This window comes from Hibiscus syriacus, unplaced genomic scaffold (genome assembly GCF_006381635.1).
Source record: "Hibiscus syriacus cultivar Baekdansim isolate YM2019G1 unplaced genomic scaffold, ASM638163v2 tig00111198_pilon, whole genome shotgun sequence".
Classification (NCBI taxonomy): Eukaryota; Viridiplantae; Streptophyta; class Magnoliopsida; order Malvales; family Malvaceae; genus Hibiscus; species Hibiscus syriacus.
The window spans coordinates 793,640-805,275 of record NW_024063014.1 but is presented as its reverse complement, the minus strand read 5'-3'; the positions used below and the strand labels follow the sequence as shown (position 1 = coordinate 805,275).

The following is an 11,636-nucleotide window of genomic DNA, read 5'->3' as shown; positions in this document are numbered from 1 at the left end:
AAAAGAGTAATACGTGGGTGCTCATCCTTCCTCGATTATAACCAACTCCTAAATCCGATATTTCTCTGGTAAGATGTAGATTCGGTAAATTGGTAAGTTTAATGTGTCCAATCTACCTAATTCAACAACGACAAGTGGCGACTCTATCACATATTCCAAGTCAAGACGCGAAACTGGGACCACCCGAAGATTGTTGCGAAAATATTGCTTTAGAAACCATTGCTTTAGCAACGGACTAGGTGGATACCCTGCTTACGTCTGCTACTAGTAAAGGGAAAAAGAAAAAAGAAGACGATCTCAGAGGAAATTGTTCGGGATGATGATGGTCTATAATTCAATTTTTGTTATCCTTATTTATCAATGGACTTGTTCTAGCCTTTGCATAAAGTTTTCGTTAGTTGGATTAGAATTTTAATTGTTGTTTCTATGTACAGAACTTCAATTCCAAGGAATGTCTGAGGTGTATTATGCAATTGTTGGTAAATATTGTTGTCAGAGATATCTACTATTCTCTAGATTCGATGAGGGTATTAAAATGGATGGGGAAGGATGGTTTTCTGTAACTCTAGAGCTCATTGCTAGGCATCATGCATCCTGTTGTGGGAGTGGCATTGTTGTTGACTCTTTTACTAGAGTTGGTGGGAATGCCATTCAATTGTCCCAGAGGTGTGTACCATTTCAAATTGGTTTTGTGCTATAATTTTATTCCCATAATTTTCTTGTAACATGTGAATCCTCAGGAGCGCACATGTCATTGCTTTTGATATTGATCTAAAGAAGATCGATTATGCATATCATAATGTAGCTGTATATGGTGTCAATGACCATATAGATTTGTAATTGGAGGTTTTTTCACTCTGGCACTTAAGCTAAAGGTACCAGTCTTGGTTTATTGTACATTATACTTTTAGTTCTTACTTTATATGACTATTTATTCTGTCCAACAGAACAACCATCCTTTTACCTCATGTATTTGGTTCGCCTTCTTTTTACTTGCCTAGTAGCTTTTTACATCCATGTATCTGGTGCTGTAGGCAGACACAGTCTTCTTATCACCTCCTTGGGGGGTCCTGATTATGCTAAAGCAGAGATATATGACCTGAAGACAATGCTGAGGCCGCACGATGGGTACTTCTTTTTTCTCTACTACCAAAGTGTTTGTCACTATGCTAACATTTAAATTTTATTTTTGGTGCATCTTAATAGTTGTCTTGATTCCGTTTTCATTACACTTCTACATATATTCCCGGATTAATGTTGCGAAGAAAATTAGGTGTAGAATTGCCATGTTTCTCCCTAGAAATGTAGATCTCAACCAATTGGCGGAAATAGCTATGTCTGTAGAGCCTCCAACCTCTTAAATTTTATTCATTATTGAAATTTACTGAGATTTATATATTTACATACACACATACTTAGTAAGATATTGTAACCCTCTAGACCCAACCTAGGAGTTACAATCAAATCTAGAAGATCACATGTCTATTCAAAAGTTCTTTTTATATTTAAAATGCAATCCAAATCCATTTCAGTTAATGAGAACCATGTAACGGTAAAATACAAAAAATAACCATCATAAAAATACATGCGGTAAATATACAGAGATATCGATGTCGAGAAAACAAAATATCGATAATATAGATACGTAGGCAGTAATAAAACATGTGCTACCAAATTAAAATATAAAGGGCATATAGGAATATACAGTGATACAAAATGGAGAATATTCGATCCTCCTAATACCAAGTCTACTAGACTACTGTCGAGTAGTATCTGAAAAGTTAAAAATTAAGGAATGAGCTAAAAAGCTCAGTGTACTCATTGCAATGTATAAAAACATACAAATAAAATACTTCAGTAAAAGTAAAGTATAAAATAGGTTTTGAAAACATGAACATTACCCTCATCCGAACACTAGAATGTGTAGGTTCTCCTGAACCATACACTCACATGTACACCCGGTAAGGACCTTATACCGATAGCATAAGGGCCTGCGGTAAGGACTTACCATGTGCACAAAGCAGAGGAGCCTGCGGTGAGGTCTTATATGCCATAGACTAATCTTGAAATACTTCCTCAAATAATACCCCCAATGATAGTAAATATGTACGTATTTGAGTGAAAACAGTAGTTTAATTTATTAAATTATTAAAACATGCAAATTTCTAGAATCTGATACAAAAATACGATAATCAGATATCAAGCTAGAAGCATTTGGTAATTTATATATCATGCAGTAAGAATATAAAATCATAATTCTAAAACAATTCAAATAGATATTTCAAAACAATACTGTAACACCAACAGGAAAACACTTGTACCGATTTGAGAAGTCTCGGGTGATAGCCTACTCTCGAGTCTTCCTATCACAGTCAATGGTAGTACTAGATCCTATGAATCGAAACAACTAAGTCAGAATCCTAATAAAATAAGTAATAAACATTAATTCAACTATTTATAGAAACCTATGAGTAGCTCTCGAAGTACGTAGACCAGACTGATATACCGAGCGAGAAGTACTGAATCTAGTCGACCCTCGACTAGGGGACTCACAAGTACCTTTATGAAAATATAATCCCAGATCAATTCTATAATCAAATCAAGATAAATAGTCAGAAATGCTAAAAATACAAAGCATTTTCAGTTTAACGGGCCTGATTCGGGGCTTTCAGGTTAGAATTTTGCGAAAGAGACCATAAAATCATATTCAAGACATTGAAAAACATTGAGGGGTAGGTTTTCTAAAAAAATCAACATCGATTAATGGTCAACGATGAAGGTCTGCTCGGCTCAACTTGGGTTGATTCTGTAAGGCTGATTTAGTTTGGGGTTTGGGTCAGACGGGTCAGATGCGGGTCAGGTACGATCGTGTATAGGTCAAGTCAGCAAGTCGAGTAAACTTGCTTCCAGGAGGTGGACGATCCCACGCACAACGGCAATATGTTGGGACGCGTGTGGTGGTGTTTGGAAACGAAAAATTTTCAAAAAAAATCTAAAATTTATTTTAAGGGATTTTGAGACACTTACCTAGCTCAGTTCACAATGGTGAATAGTGGAGAGCTTGATTTGATAACGTCAAAAACTTGCTATCGCTCACCCCTCCACACGCTAGTAACTTTAACGATGAATTGAACATTAGTGGACTTGGGACGACGTAGGAAATCTAATAGTGATGACGGTGATGAAATCAAAACAACGATCGACAGTGAAACAACGTTGAAAAATTTTGGCCAAAGGTTTGCCAATAAGTAAGGTTGAAGAGAGAGAGAGAGGGGGGAATGGTTTTTAAGTTTCCAGAAATGGAAAAAATAAAAATTGGGAAGCTTTTAAACTCACCCAAAAATAAAAATGGTAAAATCATGTCATAGGTCCTCTAACTTTGGCTACTTCTTGATTTAGACCCATATTAATTAAAAAATCATTTTGGTCCTCGAATTTAACTGAATTTCAATTTAGTCTTGAAATTAAAATTAAAAATATAAGCCCTAATTTGAGGTGTGATAACTCTCCCCCTTAAAAGAAATTTCGTCCTTGAAATTTACCTGGCATGAATAAATGTAGAAACTGAGCCTTCTTTGAATCCTACGTCTCCCAAGTAGCCTCTATGGGACCACAGTTACTCCACTGAACTTTGACCATTGGGATACATCTGTTCCGAAGAACTCTCTTATCCTAATCCAAAATCTGAACAAACTCCTCCTCATAAGAAAAATCCATCGTGATGCACTCCTATTTCCACTATGGAATCATAATGGGTTGTAACAGACCATATAGATGTTGATGCTCTACCTTAATCTGCTGACAAGTCAGACACCTCACCACTTAATCAGAAATATCTTTTTTTCATGCCACCCAGTAGTAACGCTCTTTGAGATTCTTATACATCTTGTCTCTACCAGGATACATAGAGTAAGGGTTGTTGTAAGCCTCCTGAATAATGGTCTTTCTTAACTCATCATCCTCAGGAACACAATAATGGCCATGGAAGCACATAATACCATCCTGACTAAGAGTATACTTTAAACCCGATCCCTGCTCAACTTGCTTGATAATGGAAAGTAAGGAACTATCTAGGAGTTGCTTAGTCCTAATCTTGTTGGCTAGGGTCGACTTAACATGTAACTCTACTAATAGACTACCATCATCATCATACAAGCTCAACCTGGCAAACAAAGCTCTCAGATCAGATATTGTCTTATGACTCAAGGAATTGACCATCATATTGGCCTTGCCTGGATGATACTTTAACTCATAATCATAATCCTTTAGAAGATACAACCAATGAGAATGCCTCAGATTCAACTCATTCTAAGTAAACAAATACTTCAGACTCTTATGGTCGATATAGATATAACACTTCTCTCTATAGAGATTGTGTCTCCAAATCTTAATAGCAAAGATCATTGCAACTAAATCTAGATCGTGGGTGGGGTAATTACGCTCTTGCTTCTTTAACTGATGGGATACATAAGCTAGAACCTTTTTATCTTACATCAGAACACATCCCAATCTAGAGTGAGAAGTATCACTGTAAACTAAAAAATTCTTCCCATACTAGGGTTAAATCAACACTAGGCTTCGTTAAAAACCATCTTTAGTTTCACAAAGCTAGAATATTGAGCTTCAGACAAGATAAACGAGCCATCATTCCTCAATAATTTCATCAAAAGAGCTGTAATGATAGAGAAACCCTAATGAAACTTCGATAATAACCAGATAAGCCCAAGAAACTACAGATCTCCGAGATGTTCTTAGGTGTCTTCCAACTCAGAATTGCCTCTACTTTACTAATATCCACCCGAATACCCTCAACAGATACGATATAACCTAGAAAAGCCACATTGATGAGCCAAAACTTACACTTTCTCAACTTGGCTAATAACATATACTCCTTCAAGGTCTTTAAAACAATCTTCAAATGCTCATCGTGCTCTATTTCAGTCTGGGAATACACCAATATGTCATCAATAAACACGGTCACAAACTGATCCAAATAAGGTCAAAATACCCTATTCATCAGATCCATAAAAGTGGCAGCGACATTAGTTAACATGAATGACATCACCAAGAACTCATATTTCCCATATCGAGTATGAAAAGCGGTCTTACGGATGTCAAAATCTTTCACCTTGAGTTGGTAATAACCAGATCTCAAGTATATCCTCGAGAAGATAGTAGCTCCTCGGAATTGGTCAAACAAATCATCAATCCTGGGTAGAGGTTATTTGTTCTTAACCATTACATTGTTCAGCTTCCTGTAATCAATACAGTCTTAATGTCCCATCTTTCTTCTTGACAAAGAGAAATGGGACACCCCACGGTGAAGCACTGAGACGAATGAATCCCCTATCCAACAACTTCTGGAGTTGGACCTTCAGTTCTTTAATCTCCTTAGGGCCCATACGGTAAGGAGACATCGAAATTAGAGTCAAACCAGAGTAGACTTCAATCTTAAACTCAACTTCTCTATCCACTGGTAAGCTAGGAAACTCCTTAAGAAAGACATCAGGAAAATTTTTAACTGTCTGGATTCTTTCTATTTAGATCGGGAACCCATGGTATCCAGAATATAAGAAAGGAACGCCTCAGAAGCCTTCCCAATTATCCTTTCAACTATCAAGGTAAATACAACATTCTTCAGGAACCTACGATGTTCCCCGATCATCACTATCCTCTTGTCATTAGGAGTTTTTAGAATAGCTCTCTTGGTCTCATAGTCGAGATTAACTCGATGCTCGTCTAACTAATCCATGCCAAGAATAAAGTCAAATTCCTCTAATGGCAACTCCATCAGATCCGCCAAAAATACCTCCCCATGGATCTCTATAGGGCACACTCTAAAAATCAAGCCTATGTCAATGGACTGACCTATGGGGCTTAGAACTATCATAGGACTCTCGATATTCTCAAACGGGATGTCAAGACCCCCACCCCCAAATAAAGAATATGATACATAAGAATAGGTAGATCCAAGATCAAATAAAGCAAAGTATATAACTAAATGAATAGTAATAGTAACTGCAATCACATCAGGCTCATCGCGATCTTGTCTACATCTAGAAGCATAAACCAATACAAGTTATCTGGCCTCAGTTCGTGCTGTACTCCCACTCGGATAACATATAATCAAACAAGGTCTGACTCTCTAGGGTCCCCAATAGAGTCTCCAAGCTATCATAACCATTGTTATTATATATTTTTCGTTTAAAATAATTATAACTTTGTTTTTGAAATATTTTTAATTTTCATTTTATTTAAAGTTTGGAGTCGCCATCGACTTTGGGTTAGGTAGCTCGAATACCTAAAAATGTCTTTTAAAATAACTTATTTAAATTTTTGTTTAATTTAAAATTTAGAGTCGTCAACGACCTTTGGGGTTGGTAGTTCGAATACATAAAAAATGTCTTTTAAAATAACTTTAAGAAAAATCATTTTTACATTTTAAAGGATTCAGGAGTTGGTTACGCATGAGGAAAGCTGAGCACCCCCATAGTGCCTGAAATTAATACCCTCAATTATATGTCGTCTAAATAGTGGAATTTTACAAATTTGAATGCAAAATTTAAATCACGATCCTTTTATTTCTATTTAAAAAATTGAAAAAAATGAGTGAATCTATTTTAAAAATATTTGAGTCAATTAAAATTATTTAATTCACTCGATTTTTATTTGAAAATGATGTCCACTTTTTATGTGAATTAATAGAAACTGAAGTCCAGTTATGTTGAATGCAATTTCATTAACCCACGATGTAAGATAATATTGCCTTTGATTCTTTTAGAAAACGGGAATGACGTATGAATGCAACAATAATAAATGGCATATAAAGGATGAATAAAATATCAACATAATATGATTAATAAATAAATAACTAAAATAATCGATATATCAAAATAAATAAAAACAATAAATTTATTTATTAAAATAATTTCGTTAAAAAATAAAAAAACATTTAAAAATGACACATTTATTCAAAGTATAATAAAGTATAAGTAAATAATAAAATAATATTAAAACAATTTTCATTCGAATAACCTTGGGATTAGCACCTAGGTATTTGAAGGTATTCCATAGAATAGTCGAATAATTAACAAGGAATATAATAAATTTTATAGTAGTACTAATAACATTTTTTCTTTTTTTATAAAAATATATATAATAGAGTATTTGAAATTATCCTCTTAAATAAAACATAAGTACATACATAAATCTTATAAAGATAATATAAACATATATATCATATATTTAATATATTACATATTTATAATAAATATTTTAAAATAACATTTGAAACAATGATATATTTCTAGATTATATAATTATATTAAAATATAAAACAAAGGTATATACACACATATATAATAGTAAAAAGGATTAAATCGAAACATTAACCAAAATACATGGTGCAATCAAAATATTCAACCTCAATATTTCATTAAATAACTAAACATAAATAGTTACTAAAATGAATACATGACAAAACATCAACACTCAAAGGTATAAATCATGTATTTTCACATTACATGAACAAAGGACTAACATGCAAATATTTATAAATCGATGGTCACAGTTAACAATTTTACCAAATTAGAACAATGAAACGCCTAATAATTAAAATATAAAGCAATGAAGTTTAAAGTTCAAATCACAAGCATAAAAGTTTCTATTTAACGACTAAAATGAAAATTTATAAAAACATGATGACTTTAATGCAATTAGAACATGCGCTATATAGAAACCCTAATCCCCCTTATACGACATCACTTTGGATGGTTTAAATACCCTCTTTAAACATTTCTGAACCTCTATATTTTCTTCTCCTCTTCAGCCATTTTGTAATCCCTTCCCTCCCATTTATCATTCATTCTCCCTCGACCGAAAAAGGAGAAAAGTTTTCCCCTCCAGTCGCTTCCTAATCAACCCCGACGGAGGGCTGGTGACTTCTTATTAGCCTCTTAAAAAAACCCTTCTTTCAAACCTCTAAACTACCCAACTCAAACCCTCACCATCTTAAAAAAAACCAAAATAAAACAAAATAGGCTACCTTGGTGCTTTGAGACTTTCTTTGCTTCGGTGATACCAAGATCTTCGATTTTAGAGGTAAAAATCGACCCTTTTTCTTTAATCCGTTTTTCCTTCTTTTCTCTTATATTCATCCGAAAAGCCTCTCCTCCTTCAAAATGGTTAAAATCCCCCTTTTTATCTTTATATTGTTGCTTGTTTAGTGATATTTGGTGCAGCTATATTAGAGGAGTGATGATTTCCCCAACCCAACCATTTATTGTAGTCGTATTTGTATGACTGTGTATCTGAAGACAACAAGGTTCCTTCATGTTGAGGAATCCTAATTGCCTTTAGATAATTTTCCTTTGATGACGACATTACTCCTTCTTGTTGAAGAGGTCTAGTCAGTAAATGTTGGATACAATTTTGCTTGATTTGATATGGTAACTAAGACTTTATCATTTTTGGTGAATGATCTTTACTCATAGAAAATGAAATTTCCCCTATTGTCTGCTTTGGTGGCCTTAGTCCCTATACTATTTAACGTGGGTAGCTTAGTCCCTGTACTATTTGGTGCCTAGTCGTAATAACCAATCTGCTTTGCGAATGTCAAATCTTCTTAAAATGATTTGATTGATTGAAGTCATATCCAGTATATCCCTTGATTTAAATTCACCTTGAAAGTGAGGTCACATCAAGATTATTTTCATTTTGATGGATTCCTTGAAAGGATTTGATGGATTGAAACCACTTTTGTTCATGTCTTGATCAATCACAATAAACTACTAAAGGATACATTCATTTGTGCTTCCTGGTAAACACTTATTTTGATATCCTTATACCCTTGAACTTCCCTCAAAGTAAAGCATAATAATATTTTTATATAAAAATTGTTATTAATAAATATTTTATATGCATGATGCTTATGAAAAAAATGAATAAAACATAATCAATTGATTTTATTAACAAAAGATAAGGAAGTTGTAATCTTTTTTAAGCCGATGTTTCTTTCAAGGAGAAGACAAACATTACAAAAAGAATAAAAACCTAATACCCCTGATATCAAGTGTAGGATTCCTTCTATCTCCCCACCAACAGTCTTTTTGAAGATTAACATAAGTCTAAAGGATTCAGATCATACTAAATATATCTTAGTATGAGCACATCTCCTTTAATTGCCAGGCATCCAAGGGAATTTGACATTCATTAACTTAATCCTAAACATTAGAGTTGTTCTTTGCGTATTTTCAAATCGAATCCTCATTTGGTTTCAAGACGTCCATTTTTTGACTTTTATCTTGAACCCCCTTCTATTATTTTTTCTTTCTCTCTTTTTTATATTTCATTTTCTTCATATGTAGTATCATTTGACTGAATCAGAATTCATAATATTAGGTAACTCATCTCTGTACATTTCAGTCAAAATTAAAGCTCATCCGAAAAATGCCTTTTTCACAACATAAAGGTCTTACCATATGGTATCCACTTCCCTTGAAAGTGTTCTTGTATAGGGAGAATATTTTTCAACACCAAATATCCCTCATGAAATTCTCAAGGTCTGACCTTCTTGTTATAAGCTTGCATCATTCTCTTATGATATATTTGGCCATGATAAATAGCTCTCAACCTCTTTTCTTCAATTAAGTTCAACTGATCGAACCTATTCTGAGACCAATCAGCTTCTTCTAATCTTAGCTCTATTTGTACTATCAAAGAAGGGATTTCCACTTTGATTGGTAAAATCATTTTTATCCCATAGACAAGTGAGAAAGGTGTTGCCTCAGCCAATGTACGGACAAAAGTGTGGTAAGCAAGTAGAGCAAAAGGTAAATTTTTATGTAGTCCTTGTGTGTCTCAATAGTCTTTGTGACAATCCTCTTGATGTTTTTTTTTCTGCCTCTACTGCTCTATCCATCTTTAAGCGATAAGGGGTCAAATTATGATGTTTGATTTTGAACTTTGTGGAGATTTCAGCCATCCAATCATTGTTTAAATTTAAAAACATTATTTGAAATGATTCTTTTGGGTGTTCCATATTTGCAAATGATCTCTTTCTTCAAACCATTTAGTTACAGTAGTATAGGATGCAGCTTCAAACCATTTGATGAATTAATCGATGCCCACCAAGATGAAATGATTCCCATTAGAAGCCTTTGGTGTGATAAGTCCAATGACAGCTATGCCCCATATCGAGAAAGGCCAAGGTGATGTAATTACATGTAAGGGTGAAGAACGCACATGTATTTTATCACCATAAATATGACGTTTATGGCATTTGCAGGCATAATTGATACAATATCCTTTCATTATAGACTAGTAATACCCAAACCTCATGATTTGTTTGGCCATCGTGAACCTATTGGCATGTGTTCCACACATTATTTTATGGAATTCCTTGAGTATCTTTTTGGCCTTAGCTCTGTCCAAGCATCTCAACAGTACTTGGTCTTTTCCTTTCTTGTAAAGAATTTCCCCATCGAGTCCCTAGGCATCTATTATCCACATGGTTGATAAATGACCAAAGCATAATCACTAAACACTTCTAGAATTTTAATCTTTTGCTCAATTGCAGCCCAAATTCCCATGATACATGCCTCGTACTCATCCATGTTGTTTGTACATTCAAAGGCAATCCAATTGGTAAAAGGATAATGACCCCCTTAAGGTGAAACCAGTATTGCCCCAATTTCATGCCCCACAACATTTGACGCACCACCAAAGTTCATTTTCCATATTTCATCTTTTGGAGCTTCTTCCTCTTCTAAAGTGGATATGCACATTATATCCTCATTAAGAAATTCGAATTTCACTGGTTCGTAGTCTTGTAGTGCTTTGTTTGCCATGAAGTCTGCAATGGCACTATCCTTCATAGTCTTTTGGCTCACATAAACTATGTCAAATTCGGACAAAAACATCTTCCACTTAGCTATCCTTCTAGTTAAATTTGAGGATTCCATCACGTATTTTAATATATCTATCTTCAATGTTAAAAATATAGTACAGTACAACAAATAATTCCATAGTCATTTTGTATTCCACACCAAGGCACAACACAACTTCTTGATCGGGGAATATCAAGTCCCGCAGTCAGTGAACTTTTTACTGAGGTAATAAATGGCTTGTTCTTTCCTTCTAGTTTCATCATGTTTTGCTAGTACACATCCCATCGAATTTTTAAAAATCGTTAAAAACAAAATTAGTTACTTTTTTGGAATTGGGGGTACTAGAACTTGTGTGTTTGATAGGTAGTGCTTGAATTTATCAAAACCTTGCTGACAATTGTCATCTAAAATTCCTAGGTTTTTCCTTCTCAACAAGCGGAATACTGGATCACACTTCTCTGTTAATTGAGATATGAAACGGGCAATATAATTCAGCCTCTCTAGGAATCCTCATACTTTTTATAGTGTTTTTGGAGATAACAATTCTTGGGTTACTTTAAGCTTATTTGGATCTATATTTATCCCATTTTCACTGACTACGAACCCTAGCAATTTCCCTAAAGTGGCTTTAAAGGTACACTTGATTGGGTTAAACTTCAATTGGTATTTCTATAACCTCCAAAACAACTTTCTCAAAACTCCAACATGTTCTTCTTTGGTTTGTGACTTGGAAATCATATCGTCCACATA

General features: G+C 34.2%; 1 pseudogene; it reads left to right on the top strand.

Annotated features, from left to right (window-relative positions):
• The first annotated feature begins 291 nt into the window (after window positions 1-291).
• Window positions 292-1,255, top strand: LOC120155588 (annotated as a pseudogene).
• Window positions 1,256-11,636: the final 10,381 nt, after the last annotated feature.